The 14895-nt window shown below is 45.7% G+C and overlaps 1 pseudogene; it reads right to left on the reverse strand.

Annotated features, from left to right (window-relative positions):
- Positions 1-12124: 12124 nt before the first annotated feature.
- On the reverse strand, positions 12125-13634 carry LOC122560882 (melanin-concentrating hormone receptor 1 pseudogene; annotated as a pseudogene).
- Positions 13635-14895: the final 1261 nt, after the last annotated feature.

Raw genomic sequence — 14895 nt, forward strand, 5'->3', positions numbered from 1 at the left:
AAGCAAGACCTATTGCAACTAATACTTGCCTAATCTCTCATTTAATTATTGGATCTATAGAGAACTAAATACATTTTATTATTCATCCACATGACGTGGACGTCACAGGCTAGGTATTAATTGCCTTGGAGAAGGGGGTGGTGAGCAGCCTTCTTAAACCATTACAGTCCATGGAAAATAGATACATCTACAATGCAGGAGGGAGTTCCAGAATTTTGACCCAGCAACACTGAAGGAATGGTGATATGGTTCCATGACAGGATGGTGTTTGGTTTAGAAGGGAACTTGCAGGGGGTGGTGTTTCCACGTATCTGTTGCCCTTGTTCTTCTAGATGGTAGTGGTATGGAAGGTGATGTTGAAGGAGCTTTTGTTAATTTCCATCAATGCATGGATGGAACACATTGCTGCTACTGTATATCAATTGTAAAGGGAGTCAATATTGAAGTGAGTGGGTTTGCCAGTTAAGTGTTCTGTCCTGAATGGTGTTGAATGTCTTGACTGCTGTTGGAGTTGCAATTTTCTTCCTGGAGAACAACATCCGTGTGGTAAACCCAACTATTTTAAGTTTTTTCCATATCCAGTCTATTGTTGAAACTGATTTTGCAGAGCATGAATAAAACAGGTTGATCTTGAAAATGTAATAGGTAAGTATTTATATATGAAAATTCTATAGCATTATGATTCTCACATATGATGAAATCAATGGCAATGGAGCATTAGGAATCCTGGGTACAGGAGAGTAAAGTTTGTTTTTGCCTTTGACAATTAAACTGTTTCCAGCCAGATAGCCCTGAAGAACATTGGGGATTTAACGTCAAAAATAGCATGAAAACGAAAGATATTAAATGGAAAAAATATGTTGAGAGTGACTTACATTATTGGCACAGTGTACATGTGCCAAATATTACTTACTCTGGGCCTAATTGAAACTGTGCTTTTATACCAGTAAGATTTGAAATCACATTTTTCACTGTGGGCCTGCAGTTTTTTAAAAAATTAAAATAAATAACTTTTGTTAGTTAATAAATACACAATAAACAGAGAAATTGTAACCTTCAAATTGATTCAAGTTGCATTAGCTCCCAAGGTTAAAACTGAACCAGTCTCTGGTGTTGAGAGTGTGGTGCTGGAAAAGCACAGCAGGTCAGGCAGCATCTGAGGAGCAGGGAAATCGATGTTTCGGGCCGGAGCCCTTCATCCTGGGATGCTGCCTGACTTGCTGTGCTTTTCCAGCAACACACTTTCAACTCTGATCTCCAGCATCTGCAGACCTCACTCTCACTCACTCACACAGTGGTGTTGCTTCAATGTGCTTATATTGTAGATTCAAATACCAAGAAATGAACAGTACAGTAATCAATGTGTTTTAAATGATCATATTGTATGTAGTTAAGTACAGGATATTCTGTTGCATGGAAACGTTAAGAGATTGTAGGTATGCACATTGTACAGTTGATGCCTGATGTACACAAAACTGTGTTTTTAAGGATCCAAAAAGTAAAATACCAATTAGAGTAATTAGGCGCTGAATGATTTTAGTTATCGATTTGGCCAGCATTCACGTAATCTCTTGAGGGAGTAAACATTTTGCATCAATTGACCAGGATACCAGACTTGTTATTGAAAAGAATTTGATTTGCCCAGGAGTATGATCAGCTTTGTATTTCTCCACAATTAATATTTGCAAAGGTACACAACCGGTTATGAAAGAATGGTGACAAACGTAAATGAACAAAGTGCAAGAGGAGACCATTTGGTCTCTTGACTCTACCCTGCCATTCAATAAGACCATGGCTGCTCTGACTACTTTCTGTCTACATTCCTCCTGCCAGTCCTAATAATCTTTTACCCTCTTGTTTATCACAAATCTATCCTCCTCTGCCTTAAAAGTATTCAAGAGTACTGAAACAAAGGTTACATCCGAAACGTCAACTTCATCACCTGATGCTGCCTGGCTTGCTGTGATCTTCCAGCCTCCTGCCTGCCTACTTTGGATTCTAGCATCTGCAGTTTTTTTTTGTCTCTTTAAAAGTATTCACAGCCTCTTCCTTAAAAAGTAGAGGGTTCCAAAGACACTTAACTTATGAGAGGAAAATAAGTCACCTAATTTAAGAAACATATAAAGTTAAAAGAGAAAAAGTATAACATAGCAAAGATAAGTGGGAAAACTGAGGACTGGGAAGCTTTTAAAGAGCAACAGAGGATTACTAAGAAGGAAATACGCAGAGGAAAAATGAGGTACGAAGGTAAACTGGCCAATAATATAAAGGAGGATAGTAAAAGCTTTTTTAAGTATGTGCAAGGCAAAAAAATGGTTAGGACTAAAATTGGGCCCTTGAAGACAGAAAAGGGGAATATATTACGGGGAACAAAGAAATGGCAGAAGAATTAAATGGGTACTTCAGATCTGTGTTCACTGGGGAAGACACAAGCAATCTCTCTGAGGTAACAGTGGCTGAAGGACCTGAACATAAGGGAATTTATATTTGCCAGGATTTGGTGTTGGAGCGACTGTTAGGTCTGAAGGTTGATAAATCCCCTGGGCCTGATGGTCTACATCCCAGGGTACTGAAGGAGGTGGCTCGGGAAATCGTGGATGTGTTGGTGATTATTTTCCAGAGTTCGATAGATTCGGGGTCGGTTCTTGAGGATTGGAGGGTGGCTAATGTTATACCACTTTTTAAGAAAGGTGGGAGAGAGAAAGCAGGAAATTATAGACCAGTTAGTCTGACCTCAGTGGTGGGAAAGATGCTGGAGTCTATTATAAAGGATGAAATTATAGCACATCTGGATAGTAGTAACAGGATAGGTCAGAGTCAGCATGGATTTATGAAGGGGAAATCATGCTTGACTAATCTTGAATTTTTTGAGGAGGTAACTCTGAAGCTGGACGAGGGAGATCCAGTAGATGTAGTGTACCTGGACTTTCAGAAAGCTTTTGATAAAGTCCCACACAGAGATTAGTGAGTAACATTAGGGTGCATGGTATTGGGGGCAAAGTACTAGATTGGATTGAAAATTGGTTGGCTGATAGGAAACAAAGGGTAGTGATAAACGGCTCCATTTCGGAATGGCAGGCAGTGACCAGTGGGGTACCGCAGGGATCCGTGCTGGGACCGCAGCTTTTTACAATATATGTTAATGATATAGAAGATGGTATCAGCAATAACATTAGCAAATTTGCTGTTGATACAAAGCTGGGTGGCAGGGTGAAATGTGATGAGGATGTTAGGACTTTACAGGGTGACCTGGACAAGTTAGGTGAGTGGGCAGATGCATGGCAGATGCAGTTTAATTGGATAAATGTATGGTTATCCATTTTGGTGGCAAGAACAGGAAGGCAGATTACTAGCTCAATGAAATCAATTTAGGTAAAGGGGCAGTACAGAGAAATCTGGGTGTTCTTGTACACCAGTCAATGAAGGCAAGCATGCAGGTACAGCAGGTAGTGAAGAAGGCTAATAGCATGCTGGCCTTCATAACAAGAGGAATTGAGTATAGAAGCAAAGAGATGCTTCTGCAGCTGTACAGGGCCCTAGTGAGACCACACTTGGAGTACTGTGTCGGTTCTGGTCTCCAGATTTGAGGAAAGACATTCTGGCTATTGAGGGAGTGCAGCGTAGGTTCACAAGGTCAATTCCTGGAACGGCGGGAGTACCTTACACTGAAAGACTGAAGCGACTGGGCTTGTATACTCTTGAGTTTAGAAGACTGAGAGGGGATCTGATTGAGACATATAAGATTATGAAAGGATTGGACACTCTGGCAGTAGGAAACATATTTCCACTGATGGGTGAGTGCCGAACCAGAGGACACAGCTTAAAAATACGGGGTAGACCATTTAGGACAGAGCTCAGGAGAAACTTCTTCACCCAGAGAGTGGTGGCTGTGTGGAATGCTCAGCCCCAGAGGGAAGTGGAGGCCCAGTCTCTGGATTCATTTAAGAAAGAGTTGGATAGAGCTCTCAAAGATAGTGGAATCAAGGGTTATGGAGATAAGGCAGGAAGAGGATACTGATTAGGAATGATCAGCCATGATCATATTGAATGTGGTGCAGGCTCGAAGGGCTAAATGGTCTACTCCTGCACCTATTGTCTATTGTCTAATCTCTCTTATATGTTGGTACTTGCTGATTTTTAAAGTGACCCACCCCCCCCCACCCCAGTTCCAAGTACTCCTTTAAGAGGAAACATCTCCACAGCTGCACTATCAAGACTCTTCAGGATTATCTCTGTTTCACCAAGTCACCTTTTGCTCTGCTAAGTACAATTAGATATAGTTCGTGAGTTTGCAGATGACATGAAAATTGGAGGGGTTGTTGATCATGAGGAGGATGGTCTCAGGTTATAGTCTGATATTATAAAGCAAAGAACTACCGATGCTGAAGATCTGAAACAAAAGTAAATTTCTGGTGAAACGTTTCAAATCCAGTAACTCATACTGATGCTCGACTTGAAAGGTTAACACTGCTTTCTTTCCACAGATGCTGCCAGACCTGCTGAGTTTCACCAGCAATTTCTGTTGTTTTTAGCCTGATATTGGTCAACTGATAAATTGGGCAAAGCAATAGCAGACTGACTAGTGCAAGGTGATGCATTTTCAGAGGCCAACCAACAGAAGAATACGCACAATAAATAGTAGGTCCCTAGGGAATACCAAGGAACTGAGAAACCTTGATGAAAAAGTCCATAGATTCCTGAATGTGACAGCACAGGTAATATAATGAAGAAGGCGTGTGGAATGTTTGCTTTCATTTACCAGGGCATAGAGAATAGGAGCTATGAAGTATTGTTACAACTTTTATGAACATTGGTTAGGCCACAAATGGAACACACTGTGTGCTGTTCTGGCTACCACTTCATCAGAAGGAAATGATTGCACAGAAGAGGGTGCAGACAAGATTCACAAGAATGTTGCCTGGAATGAAAAGTCATAATTATGAGGAGAGACTGGATAAGATGGGTTTGTTTTTCTTGAAGCAGGGGAAGCTCAGGAGGAATCTAACTGATGGTACAAAATTCTGAGAAGCATGAATGAGGTAGATAGTGAGAATCTATTCCCATGGCAGAGGGCACAAATTTAAGTTGAGGAGTAAGCGTTTTGGAGCAGATCTGAGGAAAACCTTTTTACATCCAGAGGGTGGAGGTAAGTAGTGTCATAACATTGAGGAAGTGTCTGGATGAGCAGTTAAAATGCCAGGAATAGTAGACTGTGGACCAACTGCAGATAAATGGGATTAGTGTAGTTTGCTATTTTGGTACAGACGTAGTGGACCAAAGAGCCTGTTTCTATGCTGTATGAACTTATGACTAAACTTCAGCAGAGCTGAAAATGTGTTGCTGGAAAAGCGCAGCAGGTCAGGCAGCATCCAGGGAACAGGAGAATCGACGTTTTGGGCATAAGCCCTTCTTCAGGAATGAGGAAAGTGTGTCCAGCAGGCTAAGATAAAAGGTAGGGACGAGGGACTTGGGGGAGGGGCGTCGGAAATGCGATAGGTGGAAAGAGGTCAAGGTAAGGGTGATAGGTCAGACTGGGGTGGGGGCGGAGAGGTCAGGAAGAAGATTGCAGGTTAGGAAGGCAGTGCTGAGTTCGATGGATTTGACTGAGACAAGGTGGGGGGAGGGGAAATGAGGAAACTGGTGAAATCAGTTCATCCCTTGTGGGTTGGAGGGTTCCTAGGTGGAAGATGAGGCGCTCTTCCTCCAACCGTCGTGTTGTTGTGGTCTGGTGATGGAGGAGTCCAAAGACCTGCATATCCTTGGTGGAGTGGGAGGGGGAGTTGAAGTGTTGAGCCACAGGGTGGTTGGGTTGGTTGGTCCGGGTGTCCCAGAGGTGTTCTCTGAAATGCTCCGCAAGTAGGCGGCATATAGGGGAGGCCACATCGGGTGCAGAGGATGCAATAGATGATGTGTGTGGAGGTGCAGGTGAATTTGTGGTGGATATGGAAGTTTCCTTTGGGGCCTTGGAGGGAGGTGAGGGGGGAGGTGTGGGCGCAAGTCTTGCAAGTGGGGGAGTTCAGTTGGCGGTTAATATCGCGGCGGCAGTTGGCTATGAAGAGGTTGAGGGCAGGTATGAGGCCAGCACGGGGTGTCCAAGATGGGGTGTCTTCAACCAAGACTCTTGCCCACCTTCTGACGACCCCTTCTCACGCCTCCAACACACCCCATCCACCTGGACACCCCGTGCTGGCCACCTGAACTCCCCCACCCCTCTCACCCACTCCAACCTCTCACCCTCGGAACGCGCAGCCCTCCACTCCCTCCGTTCCAACCCCAACCTCACTATCAAACCAGAAGACAAGGAAGACGCGGTAGTAGTTTGGCGCACCGATCTTTACACCGCTGAGGCTAAATGCCAGCTCGCAGATACCTCCTCATACTGCCCCCTTGACCATGACCCCACCCCCCACCACCAAACCATCATCTCCCAGACCGTCCATAACCTCGTCACCTCAGGGGACCTCCCATCCACTGCCTCCAACTTCATAGTCCCACAACCTCGCACCTCCCGCTTCTACCTCCTGCCCAAAATCCACAAACCTGACTGCCCCGGCCGACCCATTGTCTCCGCCTGCTCCTGCCCCACCGAACTCATCTCCGCATACCTCAACACGGTCCTGTCCCCCTTAGTCCAAGAACTCCCCACCTACGTTTGGGACACCACCCATGCCCTCCACCTCCTCCATGATTTTCACTTCCCCGGTCCCCAACGCCTTATCTTCACCATGGACATCCAGTCCCTGTACACCTCCATCCCCCATCACGAAGGACTCAAAGCCCTCCACTTCTTCCTTTCCCACCGTACCAACCAGTACCCTTCCACTGACACCCTCCTTCAACTGACTGAACTGGTCCTCACCCTGAACAACTTCTCTTTCCAATCCTCCCACTTCCTCCAAACGAAAGGAGTAGCCATGGGCACCCACATGGGCCCCAGCTATGCCTGCATCTTCGTAGGATATGTGGAACAGTCCATCTTCCGCAACTACATTGGCCCCCACCCCCCACCTTTTCCTCCGCTACATCGATGACTGTATCGGCGCCGCCTCGTGCTCCCACGAGGAAGTTGAACAGTTCATCCACTTCACCAACACCTTCCACCCCGACCTCAAATTCACCTGGACAGTCTCAGATTCCTCCCTCCCCTTCCTCGACCTTTCTATTTCTATCTCAGGCGACCGAATCAACACGGACATCTACTACAAACCGACCGACTCCCACAGCTACCTGGACTACACCTCCTCCCACCCTGCCCCCTGTAAAAATGCCATCCCATTCTCTCAATTCCTTTGTCTCCGCCGCATCTGCTCCCAGGAGGACCAGTTCCAAAAACGTACAACCCAGATGGCCTCCTTCTTCAAGGACCGCAATTTCCCCCCTGACGTGGTCGACGATGCCCTCCACCGCATCTCTTCCACTTCCCGCTCCTCCGCCCTTGAGCCCCGCCCGTCCAACCGCCACCAGGACAGAACCCCACTGGTCCTCACCTACCACCCCACCAATCTCCATGTACAGCGCATCATCCGCCGTCATTTCTGCCACCTCCAAACGGACCCCACCACCAAGGATATATTTCCCTCCCCTCCCCTATCAGCATTCCGTAAAGACCACTCCCTCCGTGACTCCCTCGTCAGATCCACTCCCCCCACCAACCCAACTTCCACTCCCGGCACCTTCCCCTGCAACCGCAGGAGGTGCAAGACTTGCGCCCACACCTCCCCCCTCACCTCCCTCCAAGGCCCCAAAGGAAACTTCCATATCCGCCACAAATTCACCTGCACCTCCACACACATCATCTATTGCATCCTCTGCACCCGATGTGGCCTCCTCTATATTGGGGAGACAGGCCGCCTACTTGCGGAGCGTTTCAGAGAACACCTCTGGGACATCCGGACCAACCAACCCAACCACCCTGTGGCTCAACACTTCAACTCCCCCTCCCACTCCACCAAGGATGTGCAGGTCTTTGGACTCCTCCATCACCAGACCACAACAACACGATGGTTGGAGGAAGAGCGCCTCATCTTCCGCCTAGGAACCCTCCAACCCACAAGGGATGAACTCGGATTTCACCAGTTTCCTCATTTCCCCTCCCCCCACCTTGTCTCAGTCAAATCCATCGAACTCAGCACCGCCTTCCTAACCTGCAATCTTCTTCCTGACCTCTCTGCCCCCACCCCAGTCTGACCTATCACCCTCACCTTAACCTCCTTCCACCTATCGCATTTCCGACACCCCTCCCCCAAGTCCCTCCTCCCTACCTTTTATCTTAGCCTGCTGGACACACTTTCCTCATTCCTGAAGAAGGGCTTATGCCCGAAACGTCGATTCTCCTGTTCCCTGGATGCTGCCTGACCTGCTGCGCTTTTCCAGCAACACATTTTCAGCTCTGATCTCCAGCATCTGCAGACCTCACTTTCTCCTCCTTTTAAACTTCAGCACATACAAGCCTCACCTGTCCAACCTTGCTTCAGATGACAAAACACAGATTTCAGTTATTAGCCTGAATGGTTTTCAATTCAGTTACATCCTTCCTTAAATAAGGTGACCAATCCTGCACAAAATACTCCAGATGTTGTCTCCAGTTGAAATGTAATCTTCATACTTTTGTGTTCAATTATCATGTGATAAATATTAACATTTTATTAACTGTCCTAATTACGTGCTGTCCCATCATTCTACCCTTCTATGATTTATGCATTAGGACACCCAGGTCTCTCTGCATCTCAGAGCTTAGCAATTTCACCAATTAGATAATTTGCTTTTTGTGCCAGTGGACAGATTCACATTTTTTTCCATTTGCCACACCTTTGTCTATTCACTTAACCTATTTGTAGGTTTTGTAGCCTCCTTACGTCTTTTTCATGGCTTATTTTCCTAGCTATCTTTGCAGCTCAGTGGTTGGTTGGCTCATTTATGATGAAGAGTGATGTGAACAATTTGGGTTCAATTTTCACACCAGCTCAAGTTACCATGAAAGACTCTCCTTCTCAACCACTTCCCTTGCTTAGAGGTGTGGTGACTCTCAGGTTAAACTACCTTCTGTAGTTGCTCCCTAATGAGAGAGCAGCCCTAAGGTGTGGTAAGAGTATGGTCACTTTACTTTGCATTATCAACAAACTTGGCAATTATACCTTCCAACTCTTCATCCACGTCATGTATTTCTATATGCTAACAGGTGAAATCCCAGCACCGATCCCTGTGGCACACCTCCTCAAAAAAATTCCAATGGATTGGTAAAACATGATTTCCCTTTTATAAAAAATATTTACTCTATTTGATTACCTTGAACATATCTATGTGACCTGCTGTAACTTCTTTAACAATAGGTTCTAAAATTTCCCCGTGACAGATGTTATGCTCACTGGCCACGAGTTTCCTGTTTTCTGTCTCTTGACCTCTTTGATTAAATGAGTTACATTTGCTATCTTCCAATCAGGGGGGTAATGACCTAGTGGTATTATTGTGTTGGGGACCCAGGGTCTAATCCCACCTAGGCAGATGGAGGACTTAGAATTTAATAAGTATCTGGAATTAAGAATCTAATGATAATGATGAAACCATTGTCAATTGTTGGGGGGAAACCCCACCTGGTTCACTAATATCCTTGAAGGAAGGAAACTGCCATCCTTACCTGGTCTGGCCTACACGTGACTCCAGACCGATAGCAATCTGGTTGACTCTTAATTGCTCTCTGGCAATTAAGGATGGCCTAGCCAGTGATGCCCTTATCCCATGAATAAAGGGGGAGGGGGGGGGGGGGAATCAGGTGTGACCACCCCTGAATGAAGGGAATTTGTGAATTAAAACCATTACATCTATATATCTCACTGACTACTTCTGTTTTGATCTAGGATAAAGTACATCAAGACCCAAGCACTTGTCAGTCCTCTTTTCCAACAATTTATTCAGTACCATTTCTCTAGTGGTTGCAATCTCTCTAATTTCCTCATTCCCATTTCTATTTCCTGATTTATTAAAACTTTGCTTTGCGAATTTCCTCTACTTTTTTTTTTAAAAAGTCTTCTTTTCTAATCATCTTCTTCAGAGATATTATTACACATCAGAGCAAGTTAGTCCACAGGTAGGGACATTACTATTGTGCCACAGGAGGTTCCCCAAGAGTTTCCACGGTAGTGAACATGGATGCAAATGCGAGGTCTTGCACTTTGGAAAAAAGAATAGAAACATGGACTACTTTCTAAACGGTGAGAAAATTCGTAAAGCCAAAGTACAGAGGGATCGGGAGTGCTAATTGAGGATTCTCTAAAGGTAAACATGCAGGTTGAGTCCGTGATTAAGAAAGCGAATGCAATGTTGTCAATTATCTCAAGAGGGTTGGAATATAAAAGCACTGTTGTGCTACTGAGACTTTATAAAGCTCTGGTTAGGCCCCATTTGGAGTACTGTGTCCAGTTTTGGTCCCCACACCTCAGGAAGGACATACTGGCACTGGAGCGTGTCCAGCGGAGATTCACACGGATGATCCCTGGAATGGTAGGTCTAACATATGAGGAATGGCTGAGGATCCTGGGATTGTATTCATTGGAGTTTAGAAGATTAAGGGGAGATCTAATAGAAACTTCCAAGATAATACATGGCTTGGAGAGGGTGGACGCTAGGAAATTGTTTCCGTTAGGCGAGGAGACTAGGACCGTAGACACAGCCTTAGAATTAGAGGGGGCAAATTCAGAACAGAAATGCGGCGACATTTCTTCAGCCAGAGAGTGGTGGGCCTGTGGAATTCATTGCCACAGAGTGCAGTGGAGGCCGGGATGCTAAATGTCTTCAAGGCAGAAATTGATAAATTCTTGATGTCACAAGGAATTAAGGGCTACAGGGAGAATGCGGGTAAGTGGAGTTGAAATGCTCACCAGCCATGATTGAATGGCGGAGTGGACTCGATGGGCCGAATGGCCTTACTTCCGCTCCTATGTCTTATGGTCTTATGGTCTTATCTTCAGAGCAAGTTAGTCCACAGGTAGGGACATTACTATTGTGCCACAGGATGTTCCCCAAGAGTTTCCACGGTAGTGAACATGGATGCAAAATGCCTCTCCAATTCATCTGCCATTTATTTATTTTCTATTATTAATTCTCCTGTATCACTGTCTATTGGATCAATGCTCACTTACACATTTTTTAAAAAGTTGTAGAAATGCCTGCTGTCTGTTTTAACAAAGGTTGGATTTCAATCTCAGTCATGCACTGCATGATGAATTGTTCCCCAAAATACAATAACTGCTGATGTTCTCTATAAGTCTCTGTTCCAGGTACACTGGTAAGTGGTACTGAAGTGGTAATTATTGTGTTTACTTGCAGGAGTTTACATTGCGATTTAGATTGTTTACACAATCTCACTGGTTGATGCGTTATTGTGATTCGTTTCTTTTCCCTGACCCTAATATTAACATAATCCAGGTAAAGATGTGTTCTTTCTTCTCTTTGAAGATAGTAACTCATTTATCCCGTGGTTTCTGCCTTGGTTTTACTTTGAGGGTGAGGAGTTAGGTCTCAAACCTGCCTCAACCAAATCCAGGATAGAACTCTATGCTGTTGAAATTAGTTTGTACCGTACACGAAGCCAACTTTTCTAAGCTTTTCTTTTTCACATTTTGAGGCTATACAGATATGAAAGAGCAAGCAAAACATAACAGGTTTCTTCTGAGTAGAAAGTTATATATGAATTTTTACAGAGTTAAATATAATAGCTGTACTTGTGTTGATTCCTTAACAAAGTACCAATCTCTCTCGGGACCGGAAACTGCATGGGTTCAGTTTACTTGAAGATCTAAGATAAGATCTAACACTTGCTCATTTGACAGAATAATTGCAGGGGAACTCAGATAACACCTTACCCTCACATGCTGCAGGCTTTTGGCCACCAGGTCTCTCAGCCCTTCAAGCAATATCACAAAAACAGCAACAGAGTTAGGGGGGAAATTTTGACTTTGGACAATAATTGTCAGCCGGTCATTCTATCTTCATTGGATTTAAGTTATATAAAAATATTGAGTTGTTAAACAGACTCGCTCAGTATCAAGTCTAGATCTATATGTTTATTGAACCAGTTATAATGGCACATCTTTGGGACAAGTGGGATTTGAACCCAAACCAGGCGAAAGTGGGTACTGCAGATGCTGGAGGTTAGAGTCAAGGTTAGAGTAGTGCTGGAAAAGCACAGCAGGTCAGGCAGCAGGAAAATCGACGTTTCGGGCAAAAGCTCCTCACCAGGAATGGAATCTGGACCGTCAGATTGAGAGGTTGGGACCGGTCACTGAGCATTTAAGTGTTTGTTTAAACCAACCTGTTTGGACATGATATACCCTCATAACAGGACTCCTGGCCCAGAGGTAGGGATACGACCCAGGTGCCACAAGACCCTCAAGTTGAGGTCTAGTCATAGAGGGAGCTGCAGTCCTGCATTAATTGGTTTTCCCTGACCTGGGAGAGAGGAGACTCGGTTGTCGCTGTCCGTGGTCCTGATCTTGTTGGTGTGCCGCATCCTTCCCGATCCAAGCCACCGCCCTGTGGACCTCCTGAGATTCGGAGGAGGGCCGCACGGAGACGATGAAGCTTTTCCTAAAATTGTTGCACAGGATAATGTAGATGAAAGGATTGAGGCAGCTGCTAGCATAGCCCAAGCCGACCGCAGCCACATAGGCGTAGTAGAACATGAAGGTGGGCTCGGCTGGCGCCAACTCCACCAACTGCAGCAGGTAAAAAGGTGCCCAGCAGAGGAGGAAAGCCAGGCAGATGGTGCTGGCGATTCGAGCCACTCTCCTGGCCCGCAGTCTAGCTCTTTCCTGCGAGAGGAGAGAGCTGGGAGATCTCATCTTCAACAGGATTTTTCTGTAAGCCACTGAGATGGCGGTGAAAGGAATAGCGAACGCCAGGAAGAACTGGTAAAGGGTGAACCAGTAGATATCGGTCTTGGGGTTGGGGAAGCGGATAACGCAGCCCGAGACCCCCCCGGGTTGCCGCAGGAGCCTAGCGTACATCCAAACCGGGGTCACACTCAGAAAGGAGAGGAGGCAGAGGCAGCAGACCGTCAGGGTGGCGACGGAGGGCTTGCGGAAGCGAGCCGAGGTCAATGGGTAGACAATGGCCAAGTACCGGTCAATAGTCATAGCTGTGAGGATGTAGGTGCTGCAGAACTGGGTGTTGGTGTCCATCACCGAGATGACGGTGCACATTCTGCGCCCAAAATACCAACCTCTGTTCCCGAGTAACTCAGGGATGACAAACGGCATTCCCATCAGAAACAGCAGGTCAACCACAGACAAACTGATGAAGAAGACATCCGGAACTCTGCTGCTTCTAGACTTGAACTTAAAGTTCTTGATCACCATGAAAATGACAATAGTGTTGCCGATTATCCCCAACATAGCGATTAGAACGAATATTGTTGGCATGATGATATTGGTATAAACGAAGTAGTTGATCTCTGAAATTAAAAGAAACGACATTTCCCTGTTACAACCTGGAGTTTGATACAATATTTACGTAAAGGGTGGGGGGACGAGTCAATATCTGTTTAAGTGAAACTGACAAAGTCTCCCAAAACTGGCGTAAAAACAGAAACTGCCGGAAAAGCACAGCCGGCTTGACAGCAGAGTTAACGTTTCGGGTCCAGTGACCCTTCTTCAGAACTGTACCCAATCCTCCTTCCCTCAATAGCACAACTCCCCCATTCCATCCGCAGCCCCCCCCCCCCCCCCCCCCCACCCACTGTTCATGGAACAGCTCAACAGTGGGTTTTCAAGATTTGTCATTTGGAAATGTAACAAGGGAATACATTTACTCAAGGAAAAACGCGGAAATTAACGATCTCGATAAGAATTGGGATATCTAAAGTATTCATTTTTTTGTTTAAAAAAAAACTTCTCCATGAGTTTATGCAGCATCGGGAAAATGTGTACAAACTCCATGGGACAGTGGAGATCGGAAATGAACCCACAAGGCGCTGGGAACCTTCCTCAGGTTCGAACATCTTTCAGCATCAAAGCTGAAGATGCTATGTACCTGAAGTGGTCGAGGTGCAGAAACTGAAGATACTCCTGGAAGTTTACTCAAACGGCGCTTTCAGAATTATGTCCCCTTAACCTGATTGAAACTGATCTTTTTGTTTAAAAAAGCCTCTTACCCGAGGAGGTGGAATTGCTGAACAAAGTAGTTGAACTGTTTGATGGGGCCATTGGGTTGAAGCTGATTTCTTCCTCGCTTTGTGTCTCAAGCATTTTGCAGATACATGACCCATTTATACACGATCTACCTGAAAGCGTCAACCAGTCGCTGGAGTCAGCCCCATTTCTATTTGTACTTGTCTCCTGCGTAATTGTGTTTAGATTCGGCGGCAGGAGCTGAACAATTCGTGACAGTCAGGCTCGCTGAGTTGTTTTTACAGCGGCCCCTTTTGTCATGACCCCGGGACTAACATACTGGCTGGGAGATTTGCTAGAGCTACACGGGAATGGATGGGCGAGGGCGGGGGGGGGGGAGAGGTGGTCACAAAAGGATAATGGAGAAATAAAACAGTCGAAGGCTGCTACAGTTGAGAAAAGGATCAACTCAAACAGTCTAGACAGGCAGGAGCATGTCAGAAAACGAGGGAGGACTGACAAATTAAATTGCATTTATTTCAATGCAAAAGCATGACAGGTAAAACAGACTGACTGTACTCGGGGAGGGTATTCCGGGAAGGCACGGTGGCTCAGTGGTTAGCAAAACAGCCTCACAGCACCCGGGCTCGATTCCAGCCCTCGGGCCACTGTCTGAGTGGAGCTTCCACATTCTCCCCGTGTCTGAGTGGGTTCCCTCCGGGTGCTCCGATTTCCTCCCACAGTCCAAAGACATGCAGTTCAGGTATATTGGCTATGCTAAATTGCCCATAGT

The sequence above is a fragment of the Chiloscyllium plagiosum genome, unplaced genomic scaffold (genome assembly GCF_037043375.1).
Source record: "Chiloscyllium plagiosum isolate Xiang-an unplaced genomic scaffold, Cpla_swu_hap1 HiC_scaffold_20, whole genome shotgun sequence".
Lineage (NCBI taxonomy): Eukaryota > Metazoa > Chordata > Chondrichthyes > Orectolobiformes > Hemiscylliidae > Chiloscyllium > Chiloscyllium plagiosum.